The 13,719-nt window shown below is 34.5% G+C and overlaps 1 long non-coding RNA gene across 1 annotated transcript in view; it reads right to left on the bottom strand.

Moving 5' to 3' along the window:
* Nucleotides 1-12,538, bottom strand: part of LOC136801976 (uncharacterized) — a 76,431-nt gene extending 63,893 nt beyond the window's left edge. Inside the window, exon 1 of the long non-coding RNA XR_010845936.1 lies at nt 12,326-12,538. This is a non-coding gene — a long non-coding RNA (uncharacterized lncRNA). The remainder of the gene's footprint in view (nt 1-12,325) is intronic.
* Nucleotides 12,539-13,719: the final 1,181 nt, after the last annotated feature.

Here is a 13,719-nt window from a genome sequence, read left to right on the forward strand (position 1 = left end):
AAGATATTTCAAAGGCTATGGATGAAGGAACAAAATCAGCATTGATGATTGTCAAAGAACTATCCAATTTATAGATCAAAACCTGCTAAAGATCCAAATAAATATCCTAACGGAAGCCGGCCATTTTCTGTCAACTATCAGATGATTACCGCGTTTCGGGAAATTGGGAGAGGGTACGAACCATTGAGAAATTCTTCACGATTGTTCAATATGTACTGTGTTGCAAATCAAACTTTTCATAATAGATTAATGACTGCTTACAAATCAGCGGCTAGTGAAAGTATGGAAAAGGCAGGAAAGAAGTGTTATCAGATGTAGAGAAAACTGAAGAAGGCAAGGGACTGTCATGTTTCGCTGGAGGGTTCCTGGCAACGTAGGGGACACGCATCGTTGAATGGCTTGGTGACAACCATAAGTAAAGGAAAACGCATTGATGTTGAGGTTATGTCTAAATTTTGCAGGGGTTGTGCCGTGTGGAAAATTAAAAAAGGAACAACAGCAGAATTTGATCAATGGAAAGCTGACCACAGATGCGCTATAAATCATACGAAAAGCTCAAGCGTGATGGAAGGAGCTGGTGTGGTGATAATGTTCAACGATCCATACAAAAGTTTGATTTATAACAAATACCTCAGAGATGGAGATACTTCTTTTTTTAAAGAGGTAGTAGAAGCCCAGTAGAAGCAGAACCCTACAAAATAAAAAAGTCACACCAAACAAGCAAGAATGCGTCGGTCACGTTCGTAAGAGGCTTGGTACCAGGCTCCGCAGACAAGTAAAAGAATATTGGAAAGGGGAGAAAAATTAAAAAAAGGTTAAATGGTCACCTAAATTGTAAAACTGTCTGATAAACCAAAATAACAGACACCATGATCAATTCTATGCACAATTACTATGGAATGGCCATTCGTCGTTCGACTATTTTCGACAAAGTTCGTTTAATTACGTCTGGCTTAAACCAACTGGAGAGGATATATTTCAAAGTTAAGGATCGACCCTTGAAAGGCCGTTATAATCATTTGGAAAAACAGTATAAAGCAAAGAGAAGTAGACAAGAGAAAGCATCTGGCATCGGTGTTCTTGAAGAAACAGAGGCAATACAAAGATTGGCTGATATATAATTCAACAATTTAAAGACTGTGAAACAAAAGCATCAGAGGAAAAGGACCAAAAGAAATAAACACAAGATCGAGAGGTGGCACAGACAGGAGAGTCTAGCTTTAGGAAGCAAACGTTGGAGACCAAAAACGAAAAAGCAAACCGGCAGCGAAGAGGGAGGAAGCTTTTTCAAGTTCTCCATCATCAACCCAACCATTTGACATATTCTGTTAATTCTAATCATTTCATATTTTTTTCATCTGTAAAAAATAAACGACATATTATAAACATAAAACATATAAAAGCTTTAAGATTTTTCAAATTAATAATAATAAAAGGGTGGAAAGAAGTAAAAAAGAAGCATAATTTTCACAGAAGATACGTCAATTAACAAAGATGCATTTACGAATGAACGTTTTCAAATCTGGACACACATATGTGTTTTCAACATATATGTTGAAAATTGGGTTAAAATCTCTATAATCACCTTAAAATAGACCACTCCTGAAAAAGATGTGTAGAATATTTTTTCATTAAAAAAATCGTATGAAAAATAAAAATATGCTAAGAATATCTCACCCTCAGTTTGGACAAATTTCTAAGAATACTTCACCATCAGCCAAAAATCACTATTCTTATAAAAAAAGCGTGAATTACATTAATCTCATAACAAATCTTCCATTCTGCCAGGACCACGCTTTGCTCTAAAGGGTCCGGCGAATATGAAGCCATTGGGTTTACAGCGCAGCGTCCAATGCAGCGGAGCATCGGATCTGCTGGGAGATTAAAAGTTAAAAGTCAAATTGTGAAAAAAAGTAAATTTTAATCGCGCGTATTTATTCTAAACCGTGTGTTATTACGCATATTACGGTCGTAGTAATATTAGAAATTTTTCTACGTTAAAAATCCACTGTAATCTCACGAATTTGCTGACAAATTTCAGCCCTATTATGTTATATGTGAACAAGTACTGTTGTGGAAGAATGATTGCTAGACAGGAAATAAGTTTTTTTTCAGATGTTACAATAGCAAAACAAACTATAAGAAATGAACAATAGTCAAAATATAAGAATTATAAGACATAATTCATAATTCGTCCCTAAAACGAATGTAGATAACGTTCCTTCTGCTGTCTAAGTGTTCATCCCTAGTACAAGAGGGGCCTTGTTGTGAAAGAAGGACATCACAGCTTCCAGGTGGTTTTTGATAAAAAATTTCACAAGCGTTTTTGATGTTTTGTAAGCTAAAGTTTCCATTTACGTTAATCTCGTCTCTTGAGCATACAGGTTGATATTTGCGTTGGTTTCCCATGGGTCTACAAGTAACTTTCTGAACAGTGATCGTCTGCATTTTGTCTGTATACTTTTGTTTTGTTATATTTAATCTTTTTTATGTTTTTGCAATATATGACTGAAAAAAAAAGATAAAAAAAAATAAGGGAACAGACCTGATAAAAAAATCAACTGAAGGTTTTTTCAAAAATGGAGCCTGATGATTTCTGGAAATTCCCTTTTAAAAAGCGTGCAGAGATACACGTAAATATAAAAAAACTACTAAACATAACTTTTTTCTTTCCGAGAATTATCTCTCGACAGACAATCCAGAGGAAAACCTTTGCTCCGTTGAAAGGAAATGGAGAAAAACGTACACGATGGAAAACAACTTCATTCAAAAAGCTGGACTATGGTTTTATCAAAAAGAGGAGAAATAGCCAGAAAATAAAACGTGAAAAAAAAGAAAGACTAGAACGTGAAATTCAATATTATTGAAAGACCAACGCTTTCTTCTAAGAAATGTCTCAAAAATTTCTCTTGTTAAAACCAGTAACCTAACATAATAATCTTCAAAAAAAACGAAAAGATAATATCAAATATAATCTAGTTTCTAGAAAACGTCTCATTTTTTATGTCCATTATAGACTGTTTTTAAGTTTTTCAAACGTAACAAAAGTAACACGAGGGAACTATGGAAATAGCCAGAACGTGTTTTTGGGATACTGAACCCACTCTATTCCCTAAATGGGAAACAGCTTAAAGTTTTGAATTACAAACCAAAAGAACAGAAAAAATAAGAAGTTTCTGAAAATTAACCTAAAAGATTAACGCATAAAGTAAATATGAGTTTGCATTTCCTAAAATCTCAATTTTAACACCTTGACCTGACGCTAGAATTCTCACAGAATTTTCATAAAAATCTGTCTCAAACCTGATCGTTAACGCAAAGCAATCACAAATCCTTGAATAAAAATTTTTAAAAGTTAACACAACCAAAACAACATCACACAGTCTGGTTAAGTAGCAAATGATGCTTGATTTTCGCTTACTTCACCATTCTCCGTCTCATCTTTAGAAGAATCGAGAGTAGGCACATCGATTGTAGGCAATTCCAACATATGGCAATACTCATTACAAGAGTGTTGTTTCGCAAATTTAATAATAGCTCTTTTGGAAAGGTTGCCGGTGCAAAAGTAAAAATTGCCATCTTCGTCGCACTGCTCAAACGTGGCAATTTCCGGATCATAAAGGCTGTAAGCACTTCCTTGGATATCTAGAAGCATCATATTTCTCCTCGATTTTTCAAAACTGTAATGGACTAGCGATTGGGCCTTTAGGTGTAGAACTTTTTCATCAGGAAGTCGAGGCATGGGAGAACATTGACCGTCATTATTTATAAATTTAGTGAAAGCTCCTTTGATGTATTTTTCGATCGTGATTGGTATTTTCTTTAGCTCACCATAATACACTTTGTTGTAAGAAAATACCTCTCCGAATTCACTTGACGCAGCTTTAGCAAATTTCTGTGTCATATTTCTTGCGCAGCTGTGTAATTGCACTTGCTTACGTGCATGTTCTTCCAAGGTCATGTCAACCAAATCCATATTTTCAATGGCTTTAGTGTGGTACCTTTTGACAACCCAAATACTTCCATCGGAAGGGTCAACTGCTTTGTAAGCATCTCGGAATCCTCCACGAGCAAATCTTTCTTTCTCGACAACAAATGATTTTTCGACTCCAGGTTCCCACATACGTAATTGAATATTAAAGGCTTCTAATTCAATTTTTGTTGGCTGCTCTTTCTTAACAAGTTTTCCAGCACGAAGGAGATCGGCTACTGAAACTGAAGCAGCGTATTTGGTAGGTGGAATTTCTTGTCTGGAGGTTGTAGCGACAGCATGATTGTTTGGGTGACGATGTGCGGGTACTGAAGCTGGAATTTGGCGGTTCTTGGGATTTCCTTTCGATTGTTCTTCATCAAAGCGTACTAGGTAAACCTTCTTTCCTTTTATCTGGTCCGTTCTCGTACAGGAGGGACCTCTGTCCGTGTCAAGAACGTCACAAGAGCCTGCAGGCATATTATAAAAGTTTTCGCACGCTTTCTTGATGTTTTCAATGGTTAAATCAAAATACTGTTCAAAAGGAACGAAATCCCTAGTGGCTAAAGGTTCATATTTCTTTAGTCGCCCAGTAGGTGTAGTTGACATTCGTTGAACATTTATGTCACTGACTTTAATTGCTGGTATCACATCTTCTTTTCCAGTTCTTTTCTTTCCTACCCGATCCTCCAACTGATCCCAATCAGCGGGTCGTTTTTTATTTCTCATGTCTGCTTCCACTCACTTTAAAAATAAACTGTACTCCCTTTTCGTTTCACATGTCGACTTTCGTTCGTGCACGAGTTTTACAAAAACAATCAAAACAATAGAGAATAGACAATAAACAATATATATTCAATACAATAGATATTAAAAAATTTGATATCAAAACAAAGGCTCTTCATTTTGCCTATTGTTTGATGAATAATTTTGTCTGCAAAAAGAAGTAAATTTTTCAAGACAATACAACCCACCAGCCAAACAAAGAACAATAGAAAGGAAAAGCACTGTGACGGAGAAAAAATCTCTCATTTATGGTACCATAGAACACTGGAGTAAAGGATATCATTTTATACTCTCCTACACATTTGTAATAATGTTTGGGGTCTAAGCACTAAGTTGTTTTGGCCTTGATGGGCCGTGAACTGTCAACAAACCAATAAGTAACCATGGTAACTTCAATCTTTTAAGCCTGTAGGGGTCTGGAGACAAAGCTGTATTTGGCACTGATGGGCTACGTGAGAAAAGTGATTTTAAAATTAATAAAAAACAAAATGCTTTTTAAAATGATATCGAAAAGTAAATGAGAATTAAAACAAAATTCTTATCATTTGTGTGGCCTTGCTGGGTCGTATTTTAAGTTGTTTTTAAAGTCATTTTGAAAACGAAATCACTTTTAAATTGATTTGCAATGAAAGTCAATTTAAATTGTAAAATGAAAGTTATTTTCATTTATAAAAAAATTTTGTTTTCGAGTTTTTCAATAAAAAATTACTTGGCACCTATGGGCCACCATACTGCAGATTAGTTTTAGGTTTTTAATATGACCTTCCATGACTCAATAACATTAACTCATAAAAAAAACAGCAGAATTATCTGTTTTGTGAAATCAAATTGGTTGGCAGAAAGGAAAGTCAAAGTCCAGTCAAAAATCAGCAGAATTATCGGTATCGTAAAATCAAATCGGTTGGCAGAAAGAAAAGTCCAAAGACCAGTAAAAATTCAGCAGGGGTATCGGTATCTTAGGATCAAATCGGTTGGCAGAAAGGAAAGTCCAAAAAGTCCAGTCAAAATTCAGCAGGGTTATCAGTTTATGTTATGTCTTTATTATTTTAATATTTATATTCTAGAAAGAACTGTGAAAATTGAAGTATTAATACTCATTATGAAGAAAAAAAAACTGGTCTGGTTTTGTTAATATTGACATTAATTCCATCATGTTAAAAGAACAAAAATTTCTTCCCATACCACACAAATCAGTGGAAATTTCACATTTAAACATAACAGAAAGAGTTTTCTTATTTCCAAATAAATTTTCAATTTTTCGGAAGATCTAAATCGAGGCAAAATTTGAGAAAAATAACGGCAGAAAAACAAGAAATTCATCATATAAAACCCCATAGTGTAGGCCATAACCTAAAAGTGTACTGGAGTGTAAGGTACCAGAAGAAAGAGCAATCCTTGAACTACAGTCCCACAATTTCATCTTCCCCTATGAGTTTCATTCAACTCCATAATCAACATTTGAAAAATAGAGGTTAACAGTTAGAAAATTTAACACAATTTTCAGTAATCTTTCATCCATCATAACTTCTGACTGCAGCCTCCATTTTCCACCATTTTTAGCTCTCCTTGAAAGCCGTGTTTATCTTCTTACGAATTTTAATTTTCTTTGATTGGTTGGAAATGATGTAATCCATAGAAAATAAAAGTTTTCAAGGTCAAGTTAAACGAGTAAAAAAGTCGGAGTTTCGACTGAGATCTGCTCGCCACACATGTCGGAAAAATATCAGTGTTTGGCGGAAACGCGCCTCGCTTCAAAGAATTAAAAGTTTCTATTTATTCGCAAATAAATAGACATAAACGTCCAACTCTTTTTATATGTCCATGATACGATGAACTTTACAGGTATATATAGACTTTATGTGGACTATACAAAATGACGACATTGAAGTGCACGTTTTTCATAAGATTACATAAAGAATTTACGGGTGCCCATAAATAGTTTCTACTACTATCGGGGAAAATCAACTGTACTGACCATTCTAAAAGACTATTTGAAACCTCGAAAGAGTTTCCTTTTTGTCGGAGGGGCTTGTACAAACTTAAAAACTCAACATTCCATTTTAGAGCAGCACTAGAAGATCATGGCATTTGGGATCAGCTGCGTATTGACGGAGGAAAAGAATTCGCATTGATCGCATCCATGCAAGAGTTTTATCGAGACTATCGTCAAGAGAAGAGTAGAGTACCTGTTCGTTCCACAAAATCTACACACGTGAGTAAAAACCTTTGAAGTATGATGAGTTTTTTGCGGAACGTGCGTTTGAGCGCGCGTACGCGGGGCGTAAATTGTATATGTTCGAGAAATGCTGCCGATTTGGTTCACGAAAAAACCCCGAGCAAAGTAGACTTTTTTAAAATTATATCGAGTTTGACTATCCAATCAAGTGCGAGATGTTTGTTTTTGTGTCGTTGCTGCTACTTTCACTTTTGCACACTTGCAAAACATAAACAAAGATGGCGATTTTTGTCAAGGCAGGATCCTGTTGATTTTTTAAGCTGGAAGGCATCTTTTCTTTGCTTGTAAAATAACGTTGCTGCTGTTCACAATTTTACTCAAGTATCATTCTTGAGGTTTTTTACGACTTCCTATGGGAGAGGAGAGCTGTCCTACCATCCACTTGCTCATGGCAGTTTTTTTTGTTGTCAACTTGAAATTTTCGATATAAATGCAATAGTTTGACAGATAGTTGTTTACCTTGTGGCATCCATATTGCATGGCACATTTTTGTGACAATTGATTGGAGTAACCATTCCTATTACATCGACTGATCTCATCGAAAACTATTTTTATGGGTTGAGATCAAACCAAATATCTGCAACAGTCAAGTCAGATTTAAAGCAACATTTGCATTTCGAAATGTTTTAACATTTAGACTTTATAATTTTATTGGAAATGTCATGTCATGGTTAAACTTTACATTCAGCCGAACAATGATTTTTTTGTCATGTTGTCAATACACAGTTCAACGTATTTGAGTAAACGCTTTTACGAAAAAGATCATACATAGAGATACGCCATCAAATATTGGGTGATTGTGGTCGCAGTAACATTTGTTGAGGAAGTAAGCTGCGAAGAACAGATACATTATGTTTTAATGGATCTTAATGGTCTATTATTCAACACAACATAAGAAAGACTTTGTTGTAGTTTGAGATCAAGCAAACGCAAACATTACATACCAGATTCCCATCAAGATTCAATATTAATATTATGTAGCTACGTATAATATAACGCATCACAAGAAGGGGGACAAATTGTGATCATGTTTTGGTGGTATATGGGATGTTTTGTGTGTGACATGTGATGCTTAATGACATTAACTTTTACATGTTTTAAGGCAGCAATCAGAAGATACACTTCCATTTTATTTTTAATCTATCTTTTTACCGTCAACTGCTCTAACTTGGGACTATCTTACGCAACACCGAACATCCAAAGACATTTGATTTGAGTTTAATGAACCGCGTATTAAAAAATACACAATTTCTCTTTCGCACCGAGTAGGCTTTTAAATCGAAATATGAAAAAAATCCGTAGAGGAACACGCGCAAGTGTCCGGAAAAAATAAGACCAAATTAATGGCAAAACGATGGAGGGTTCGACGTCATTCGCACGGCAAGCTACACACTCGCTATTTGTTAATCTCATTGGGCGGTAGGCGGTTAGGTGGCAGGGGTCCTCTAATTCTCCTTTCAGCGTCCGGTCATTTTGAATTAAAACAAAAGTTAAAAAGGGCGCGCTATCAGTGAATGTTATCGTGACATGTTATGACAGAAAGTATGATTGATAAACTTGGTGGAGTTATCAAAACAAATTTGTTGTCAAAGAGATTTTACAGTAAGTGAAAATACAGGCTAGATATCAACAAGTCCCATGTTGCGTACACTCGTCCCAAGTTGGAGTAAATGACTGTAAGTCAGTAGTAGAAAATTTCAAATTCACTGCTGCTGGTGGTCATTATTCAGTTCAAACACTTTAAATAATTTCCAAATAAAATAAGCTCTTTCACAGCATTTTCCTCAGAATTCTTAAACATGTTCCTGGCAAAATGAAATACATGGAAGGTTCGTGATCGCTGTCTTATAATATTGGAATGTTTCATGGGGTTTGAAGTTATTGCATGATTTGCTTTTTTGATTGCATGAATGTATGAAAACTAGTAGTGAATTATAAATTAGTCATATTTTTGTAAAAATGGATTTTATTCTTTACCACTTTTAGTTATGACATCCTAAACTTTCAAAAAGTCCATATTACAATGTCACATTTACTGTAACTTTTTAAAACTAAAGAATCAAAACAATGACAAGAAAGACTACATTATTACTAAAACTACACATCAATGTGTTATTGTTTTTATGACTTCATGATTGAAATAGGGTCTTTTTTCACAGGATATGTTTCTTGAGAAATTCTAGAATGATCTTTTAAAACCCATCAAATTATTTTCGGTTTAAAAGCCCTGTATGAAATACTCTGTGTTACCCTTTTAAATGACACTGTAATCCCCCTATGTTATTAAGTCCATGCTACAATGCTATACTCTTTAGAGTTTTAATTTTTTATTTTTTTTGTTTACTTTTGTGGAATCAATTCAATTTGAACTTCTTGTACTTTTAATCAGGGAGATTTATTTAAAGCTACAAGTATTACAAAATCGAGCTCAATAAATGACTTTTTGTCTTCTAATTTTCCAACATCCTCTTCTTTGGCATTATTGTTATGACTCACTAATAAATTCTAGGTGAAATGTAAGGTTTTATTAGTTTGGTTTTTAAATTCTGCATTAATTAATAATGGAGTCGATTTCTTGTACATTTTGAGATTTCTTCGCTTTGCCAAAACAGAACGCTCATTCCACAACCCCTTTTATGTTGATTTCTGTATTTTATTCTGGGCGGGGTTTTGCCTTATTCCGCGTTTTACAACTAACGCTGTTGTCTTGAAATAGATTAAATAATAACAATAATAAAATGCAATGGAATCTCCCTAGTCTCGAGCTTCTCTCTATATTGAACTGCTAACTTGACAAATTAAGTTTCGATGATATCGAGTTTTTCTTCGCTATCTCTATTAAAATCTTTAGCCCCGTCGGAGCTCGAAAAAGAGAGATTAGATTGTAAACGAGATTTTCACTGAAAATATTAAGCTTTTTCGGACGGCGATTTCAAAACGATCACAAATAGCTGGCAAATGTTCCATCCAAAGAAAAATTAGTTCTGTTATTTCTGGAAATATTTTGTAACGTTGAGGTCAACAACAACGTCAATTATCCCATAAAATCGAAATTGAATGATCTTGTAGCAAGGGACTTCATTGATATGGGAACGAAACTACCAAGTTTTAAGTTTCTTGGGTTACTTGCAAGGTTGCAAATTACGGATTAAATAGATTTATTAGCAGCGGCGGATCTGAGGGGGTTCAAATGGTTCAGCTGAACCACCCCAACCCTTTTAGTAAATAAAAAATACAAAGATCCTTTCTTCAAGTGAAATCTAGTTTTCTAATCGGAACTTATTTTTCTTCTTGGCTGTTCTTGGTCATATCTCGATATTATTTTACCAGGGGTTGTATGCATGTGACGTGCGTTTCCGTGGTGCGCACGACAAACTTTGCTTTTTCCGCGCTAAAAAATCTTTAGGTGTTATGTGTATACGGCGTAGCTAGCTTTCCCGCGCTGTAAAAAATCTTTGTTATGATTTTTTTTGCGGGATTACATATCTAGCTGCTTCTGTGCTAGGAAATCTTTAATTTTGAACCTGGTTCAGAAAATGCATCCAGTGAAATGGCAAATTTGAGGTGGTTCAAGGAAATTTCTCGAAAATACGAGACCGAACCTGACCGACCGTTTTGAGCGCATAAGATTTTCCTACAGAAATAACATTCAGTCGCATGTCGTCGCCGGCAAAATATTGAAATGATTTGAAGGGTAGCCATACGTACGGCAAACGACTTCACTTCTTTGCAAGCGTTCAATGCTGGACCAAGCAATATCTGCCATCTTTGATTGGAGTTTTTTTAGAATTGGTACCCAAGGAGAAGCCATTGCAATGCTAAAAATTAACGTCTAACGCCGCTACATCATCAAAAGAATGTGAGGGAAAGTAGACCTAGCTCTCTCGATGCATTTACACCGCTATCGAGTAGTGCCGACATTAGGGTACCAATTTTCAAAAAACTCCGATCAAAGATTTTGCTTGGCTGGGATTTAGAAGCTTTGTCTAGGGTTATATAAAGGTCAGTGGTTCAATGCAGTGTTTTTAAAAGAAAGGAATTGAAGTCCTGAAAAGTGTTAATAATCAGGCAATTACTTATCTTTTTGAGGACATTTTTGGTTCAATTTAATCAGTAAATTTGAGAGAATCACACAACAATATCAATCAATGTATGATGATTTTGACAAAGACTCTGTGTGATGGAATTTTCATCTACTTTTGTTTGATGTGGTGAATGAAGATTGACAAAAGAAAAAGAAAAGACGACTTTCATTCTGAGGAAACATTTTTGTTTTGGTTTATCTTTAGAGGAGAAGCATTTATACCAACAAAAACAAAACTTAAATAAATTTATTAGCTTGATAAATGAAGTTTGGAATTTTTTATGGGAAAGGACTTAATTGTGAATATTTGTTGGAAGTTTATCGTGTCTTGAATATAATCACGAGATTTATGTTTGGCTCTTCTCCCATCATCGGATATCGGGAATATGACGGGGAAAAAATCTACCTAGCTATATATGGATCACGAGATTTGCGATTGGATACGTTTCGAGAGATTCTTCTCCCATCATTGGACATTGATGAATTTCACACAGCTACGTTTCGAGAGATTCTTCTCCCATCATTGGACATTGATGAATTTCACATGGAAAATAAGCTAGCTAGCTTTATTTTTGAAAACTATTATAGAAGAACAAAACAAAATTTGTTTTATAACGGAGACTGGAAGAACAACATTATTTTAGCAATTTGATTGAATTTGGTTGAAGAATGAAATTTCTGGAAAGGTGAACCTTCATGCATGCTTCAAGATAATGTGATGCGAGGAAATATTTTTGGTTTCGTCATGTCATAAGAAGAGAGAGTTCATACCACTTTATACTTGCAAAACAAAACTAAGATTACTTTTACGTGATCATATGAAAATATGGTACTTTTATACGAAAAGAGACATTGGTGACCTCTGAAAAAATTATCCTCTTGTGCTTAATAGTAGGTGGTAATTTTGCTACTTTTTGGTAAAAATCACCCAATTTGCATTTTGTAGACCTCCAATTTATGAAATTTTCCTGATAAAGTGCCAAAACCTTCATTTTCCCTGTTTTTTTTTGGGAAAATCACCCCAAAATCAGTTAATAATGACCCCCCGTTTTATGAATTTTTTCTTTGAGTACTGCCCCTGCATCTTCCACCCCCTACAAGTAAGCATAAAAGAGTACGATTGAATGCAGAATTTATGAAATGATATATAACAACAATCTCTACCAATAGAATTATAAACAACACTCCATACAATTGAAAAAGTTGAAAAAGTGCTTTCCTACAGATTGTTGATGATTACTGTTAGTACTAGCCTGGGAATCCAAGCTCATAATTTTAGAAAAAACAAAAAATACCTCACCTCACAAAGTTCTAAAATTATAGAGCTTGGTGCAGGTAGATTAGTCTGACACAGAATGTTATAAACAGTCTGTGTGTGAACCCTTGTTGACAGAGTTTCTAAACTTTGGAAACCCAGGCAAACACACATAATCAACTTAGCATAAAAACTTATTCACAATCTATAAAGACTTTCAAAGCTACTATAAACCAAATAAAAACATCAGCCACATGTATTTAGACTTCCAGCCAACAGCCATTTTGTTTTGAAATGAATCTATCTTTTCATTTTCATTTGTTTTCCTTTTTTCTGCAGAGTCAGCTTTTTCCATAGATTATGCGCGCGCATCGAAATAATCAGAATGCGCGCGAAAGTACTGCTAAGTAATACGCCGAAAGCTGGCCAATCAGGCCGAACCTGCATTGCAGGGAAAAATCTCCCTGCAGGCGAGTTACCTGCGCCAAGCGTTAAACCAGCAGCAAAAATATCATAAACTAGACTGTGAAAAAAGTTTAACGCTTCCATTCCCAGGCTATGTTAGTACCTTTAATAATTCTTAAAAACATCAATTTTTATGAGATTATTCATCTAATTTCTGAATGAGAGCTAGAATTTCTTGAGACTATTTGCACATAAAACACATTATATCAGTACTCATGGCAATCTTTGAATTTTCCCTTGTATTATATGTATTATATAAATAATCCCTTTATTTTTTAACTTGATCACTGTTTTCAAAATATTATCCATTTCTGGTTTTATAATGTAAACATACTCAACATGAAAAGTTTTTGCTTGATTGTCAGCTAATAGACCTTTTTTCAAAGAGGCCACCCTGTTGAATAATTATGTAGTCCAGCAGAAAAACAATGATAAAACCATGCATAATTATTACAATATGCATGATACAGTAACTATGCATGGCTCTATCATTGTTTTTATGGCTGGACTACATAATTATTCAACAGGACGTCCTCTTTGAAAAATGGTTATAATAATAAATTATCGAACTTTTTTACTATGTTTTAAATATTCACGAAATGAAACTGAAGTGTGTAAAGAATTTAATATCATAAATTGTCTATTTTTTCTTCAAACTTTTCTTCAAAACCATTTATTTGCTCTTTTATCCATGGCTTTCTCAAAAACATTTTCTGCAAGAACCACGAATATATAAAAGAATATACACCAAACAAGCAGTTTTGAGCATGTGTCTGTTTTATAAAAATAAAAGGTCAAACCAAAGAAATATAAGAAATATAATAAAATACTCTTATATTTCTTTGCTCAAACTATATTTCCGTTTTATGAACGTTTTGTGGGATAAGATTGAAAAGAAGAAACTAGATGTGCGCAATTGCAGT

The sequence above is a fragment of the Clytia hemisphaerica genome, unplaced genomic scaffold, assembly GCF_902728285.1.
Source record: "Clytia hemisphaerica strain Z4C2 unplaced genomic scaffold, Clytia hemisphaerica genome assembly, whole genome shotgun sequence".
Lineage (NCBI taxonomy): Eukaryota > Metazoa > Cnidaria > Hydrozoa > Leptothecata > Clytiidae > Clytia > Clytia hemisphaerica.